General features: G+C 47.5%; 3 non-coding genes across 3 annotated transcripts; all 3 read right to left on the bottom strand.

The window, feature by feature from the left end:
• Positions 1–227: 227 nt before the first annotated feature.
• On the bottom strand, positions 228–300 carry TRNAN-AUU (transfer RNA asparagine (anticodon AUU)). The gene has a single exon. It is a non-coding gene; the product is annotated as a tRNA-Asn (tRNA).
• A 2,709-nt stretch (positions 301–3,009) lies between these two features.
• TRNAN-AUU (transfer RNA asparagine (anticodon AUU)) lies at positions 3,010–3,082 on the bottom strand. The gene has a single exon. It is a non-coding gene; the product is annotated as a tRNA-Asn (tRNA).
• A 1,250-nt stretch (positions 3,083–4,332) lies between these two features.
• Positions 4,333–4,405, bottom strand: TRNAN-AUU (transfer RNA asparagine (anticodon AUU)). Its single transcript has one exon. It is a non-coding gene; the product is annotated as a tRNA-Asn (tRNA).
• Between the last annotated feature and the right edge of the window lie 1,595 nt (positions 4,406–6,000).

Below are 6,000 nucleotides of genomic sequence, written 5' to 3'. Positions count from 1 at the left end.
GGAAGCCCAAATATTAAATGGACGTCAGGTATTGTGGAAAAACTTTGACTTTTAACGTCACATCTGAGACCTCACAACACCGCTTCCGGATGGGCTCGAACCACCAACCTTTCGGTTAACAGCCGAACGCGCTAACCATTGCGCCACGGAAGCCCAAATATTAAATGGACGTCAGGTATTGTGGAAAAACTTTGACTTTTTACGTCACATCTGAGACCTCACAACACCGCTCCCGGGTGGGCTCGACCCACCAACCTTTCGGTTAATAGCCGAACGCGCTAACCATTGAGCCACGGAAGCTCAGCAATTTAATGGTTGTCAGGTATTGTGGAAAACTTATGACTTTTTACGCTACATCTGAGACCCCACAACATCTCTCCCGGGTGGGCTCGAACCACCAACCTTTCGGTTAACAGCTGAACGCGCTAACCTTTACGCCACGGAAGCCCAAAAATTAGATTTTCGTCAGGCATTGTGGAAAAACACCGACTTTTTACGTTACATCTGAGACCTCACAACACCGCTCCCGGGTAGGCTCGAACCACCAACCCTTCGGTTAACAGCTGAACGCGATAACCATTGCGCAACGGAAGCCCAAATATTAAATGGACGTCAGGTATTGTGGAAAAACTTTGACTTTTTACGTCACATCTGAGACCTCACAACACCGCTCCCGGATGGGCTCGAACCACCAACCTTTCGGTTAACAGCCGAACGCGCTAACCATTGCGCCACGGAAGCCCAAATATTAAATGGACGTCAGGTATTGTGGAAAAACTTTGACTTTTTACGTCACATCTGAGACCTCACAACACCGCTCCCGGGTGGGCTCGAACCACCAACCTTTCAGTTAACAGCCGAACGCGCTAACCATTGCGCCACGGAAGCCCAAAAATGAAATGGTCGTCAAGTATCTTGGAAAACTTTTGACTTTTTACGCTACATCTGAGACCCCACAACACCTCTCCCGGGTGGAATGGAACCACCAACCTTTCGGTTAACAGCTGAACGCGCAAACAATTGAGCCACGGAAGCTCAGAAATAAACTGGTTGTCAGGCATTGCGGAGAAACTATGACTTTTTACGTTACTTATAAAACTTAACACCAACGTTCCCGGGTGGGCTTGAGCCACCAACCTTTCGGATAACAGCCGAACGCGCTAACCATTGCGCCACGGAAGCCCAAAAATTAAATGTTCGTCTGGTATTGTGCAAAAACACTGACTTTTTACGTTACATCTGAGACCCTACAACACCTCTCATGGGTGGGCTCGAACCACCAACCTTTCGGTTAACTGCTAAACGCGCCAACCATTGCGCCACGGAAGCCCAAAAATAAAACGTTCGTCAGGTATTGTGGAAAAACCCTGACTTTTTACGTTACATCTGAGACCTCACAACAACGCTCTTGGATGGGCTCGAACCACCAACCTTTCGGTTAACAGCCGAACGCGCTAACCATTGAGCCACGGAAGCTCAGAAATTAAATGGTTGTCAGGTATTGTGGAAAACTTATGACTTTTTACGCTACATCTGAGACCCCACAACATCTCTCCCGGGTGGGCTCGAACCACCAACCTTTCAGTTAACAGCCGAACGCGCTAACCATTGCGCCACGGAAGCCCAAAAATGAAATGGTCGTCAAGTATCGTGGAAAACTTTTGACTTTTTACGCTACATCTGAGACCCCACAACACCTCTCCCGGGTGGAATGGAACCACCAACCTTTCGGTTAACAGCTGAACGCGCAAACAATTGAGCCACGGAAGCTCAGAAATAAACTGGTTGTCAGGTATTGCGGAGAAACTATGACTTTTTACGTTACTTATAAAACTTAACACCAACGTTCCCGGGTGGGCTTGAGCCACCAACCTTTCGGATAATAGCCGAACGCGCTAACCATTGAGCCACGGAATCTCAGAAATTAAATGGTTGTCAGGTATTGTGGAAAACTTATGACTTTTTACGCTACATCTGAGACCCCACAACATCTCTCCCGGGTGGGCTCGAAACACCAACCTTTCGGTTATAAGCTGAACGCGCTAACCTTTACGCCACGGATGCCCAAAAATTAGATGTTCGTCAGGCATTGTGGAAAAACACCGACTTTTTACGTTACATCTGATACCTCACAACACCGCTCCCGGATGGGCTCGAACCACCAACCTTTCGGTTAACAGCCGAACGCGCTAACCATTGCGCCACGGAAGCCCAAAAATTAAATGTTCGTCTGGTATTGTGCAAAAACACTGGCTTTTTACGTTACATCTGAGACCTCACAACACCGCTCCCGGGTGGGCTCGAACCATCAACCTTTCGGTTAACAGCTGAACGCGATAACCATTGCGCAACGGAAACCCAAATATTAAATGGACGTCAGGTATTGTGGAAAAACTTTGACTTTTTACGTCACATCTGAGACCTCACAACACCGCTCAAACCACCAACCTTTCGGTTAACAGCTGAACGCGCTAACCTTTACGCCACGGAAGCCAAAAAATTAGATTTTCGTCAGGCATTGTGGAAAAAAAACCGACTTTTTACGTTACATCTGAGACCTCACAACACCGCTCCCGGATGGGCTCGAACCACCAACCCTTCGGTTAACAGCCGAACGCGCTAACCATTGCGCCACGGAAGCCCAAAAATTAAATGTTCGTCTGGTATTGTGCAAAAACACTGACTTTTTACGTTACATCTGAGACCTCACAACACCGCTCCCGGGTGGTCTCGAACCACCAACCTTTCGGTTAACAGCTGAACGCGATAACCATTGAGCCACGGAAGCTCAGAAATTAAATGGTTGTCAGGTATTGTGGAAAACTTATGACTTTTTACGCTACATCTGAGACCCCACAACATCTCTCCCGGGTGGGCTCGAACCACCAACCTTTCGGTTAACAGCTGAACGCGATAACCATTGCGCAACGGAAGCCCAAATATTAAATGGTCGTCAGGTATTGCTGAAAAAAATTGGCTTTTTACGTTACATTTGAATTATCGCAACACCGCTCCCGGGTGGGCTCGACCCACCAACCTTTCGGTTAATAGCCGAACGCGCTAACCATTGAGCCACGGAAGCTCAGAAATAAAATGGTTGTCAGGTATTGTGGAAAACTTATGACTTTTTACGCTACATCTGAGACCCCACAACATCTCTCCCGGGTGGGCTCGACCCACCAACCTTTCGGTTAATAGCCGAACGCGCTAACCATTGAGCCACGGAAGCTCAGAAATTAAATGGTTGTCAGGTATTGTAGAAAACTTATGACTTTTTACGCTACATCTGAGACCCCACAACATCTCTCCCGGGTGGGCTCGAACCACCAACCTTTCGGTTAACAGCTGAACGCGCAAACCATTGAGCCACGGAAGCTCAGAAATAAACTGTCTGTCAGGTATTGCGGAGAAACTATGACTTTTTACGTTACTTATAAAACTTAACACCAACGTTCCCGGGAGGGCTTGAGCCACCAACCTTTCGGATAACAGCCGAACGCGCTAACCATTGAGCCATGGAAACTCAGAAATTAAATGGTTGTCAGGTATTGTGGAAAACTTATGACTTTTTACGCTACATCTGAGACCCCACAACATCTCTCCCGGGTGGGCTCGACCCACCAACCTTTCGGTTAATAGCCGAACGCGCTAACCATTGAGCCACGGAAGCTCAGAAATTAAATGGTTGTCAGGTATTGTGGAAAACTTATGACTTTTTACGCTACATCCGAGACCCCACAACATCTCTCCCGGGTGGGCTCGAACCACCAACCTTTCGGTTAACAGCTGAACGCGCTAACCTTTACGCCACGGAAGCCCAAAAATTAGATTTTCGTCAGGCATTGTGGAAAAAAACCGACTTTTTACGTTACATCTGAGACCTCACAACACCGCTCCCGGATGGGCTCGAACCACCAACATTTCGGCTAAAAGCCGAACGCGCTAACCATTGAGCCACGGAAACTCAGAAATTAAATGGTTGTCAGGTATTGTGGAAAACGTATGACTTTTTACGCTACATCTGAGACCCCACAACATCTCTCCCGGGTGGGCTCGACCCACCAACCTTTCGGTTAATAGCCGAACGCGCTAACCATTGAGCCACGGAAGCTCAGAAATTAAATGGTTGTCAGGTATTGTAGAAAACTTATGACTTTTTACGCTACATCTGAGACCCCACAACATCTCTCCCGGGTGGGCTCGAACCACCAACCTTTCGGTTAACAGCTGAACGCGCAAACCATTGAGCCACGGAAGCTCAGAAATAAACTGTCTGTCAGGTATTGCGGAGAAACTATGACTTTTTACGTTACTTATAAAACTTAACACCAACGTTCCCGGGTGGGCTCGACCCACCAACCTTTCGGTTAATAGCCGAACGCGCTAACCATTGAGCCACGGAAGCTCAGAAATTAAATGGTTGTCAGGTATTGCGGAGAAACTATGACTTTTTACGTTACTTATAAAACTTAACACCAACGTTCCCGGGAGGGCTTGAGCCACCAACCTTTCGGATAACAGCCGAACGCGCTAACCATTGAGCCATGGAAACTCAGAAATTAAATGGTTGTCAGGTATTGTGGAAAACTTATGACTTTTTACGCTACATCTGAGACCCCACAACATCTCTCCCGGGTGGGCTCGACCCACCAACCTTTCGGTTAATAGCCGAACGCGCTAACCATTGAGCCACGGAAGCTCAGAAATTAAATGGTTGTCAGGTATTGTGGAAAACTTATGACTTTTTACGCTACATCCGAGACCCCACAACATCTCTCCCGGGTGGGCTCGAACCACCAACCTTTCGGTTAACAGCTGAACGCGCTAACCTTTACGCCACGGAAGCCCAAAAATTAGATTTTCGTCAGGCATTGTGGAAAAAAACCGACTTTTTACGTTACATCTGAGACCTCACAACACCGCTCCCGGATGGGCTCGAACCACCAACATTTCGGCTAAAAGCCGAACGCGCTAACCATTGCGCCACGGAAGCCCAAAAATTAAATGTTCGTCTGGTATTGTGCAAAAACACTGACTTTTTACGTTACATCTGAGACCTCACAACACCGCTCCCGGGTGGGCTCGAACCACCAACCTTTCGGTTAACAGCTGAACGCGATAACCATTGCGCAACGGAAGCCCAAAAATTAAATGTTCGTCTGGTATTGTGCAAAAACACTGGCTTTTTACGTTACATCTGAGACCTCACACACCGCTCCCGGGTGGGCTCGAACCATCAACCTTTCGGTTAACAGCTGAACGCGATAACCATTGCGCAACGGAAGCCCAAATATTAAATGGACGTCAGGTATTGTGGAAAAACTTTGACTTTTTACGTCACATCTGAGACCTCACAACACCGCTCCCGGATGGGCTCGAACCATCAACCTTTCGGTTAACAGCTGAACGCGATAACCATTGCGCAACGGAAACCCAAATATTAAATGGACGTCAGGTATTGTGGAAAAACTTTGACTTTTTACGTCACATCTGAGACCTCACAACACCGCTCAAACCACCAACCTTTCGGTTAACAGCTGAACGCGCTAACCTTTACGCCACGGAAGCCCAAAAATTAGATTTTCGTCAGGCATTGTGGAAAAAAAACCGACTTTTTACGTTACATCTGAGACCTCACAACACCGCTCCCGGATGGGCTCGAACCATCAACCTTTCGGTGAACAGCCGAACGCGCTAACCATTGCGCCACGGAAGCCCAGAAATAAACTGTCTGTCAGGTATTGCGGAGAAACTATGACTTTTTACGTTACTTATAAAACTTAACACCAACGTTCCCGGGTGGGCTTGAGCCACCAACCTTTCGGATAACAGCCGAACGCGCTAACCATTGAGCCACGGAAGCTCAGAAATTAAATGGTTGTCAGGTATTGTGGAAAACGTATGACTTTTTACGCTACATATGAGACCCCACAACATCTCTCCCGTGTGGGCTCGAACCACCAACCTTTCGGTTATAAGCTGAACGCGCTAACCTTTACG

Source organism: Phalangium opilio, unplaced genomic scaffold, assembly GCF_054372755.1.
Source record: "Phalangium opilio isolate 3A_F unplaced genomic scaffold, DU_Popi_V2 ptg001170l_1, whole genome shotgun sequence".
NCBI classification, from domain to species: Eukaryota; Metazoa; Arthropoda; class Arachnida; order Opiliones; family Phalangiidae; genus Phalangium; species Phalangium opilio.
This window is presented reverse-complemented; position numbering and strand designations above follow the sequence as displayed.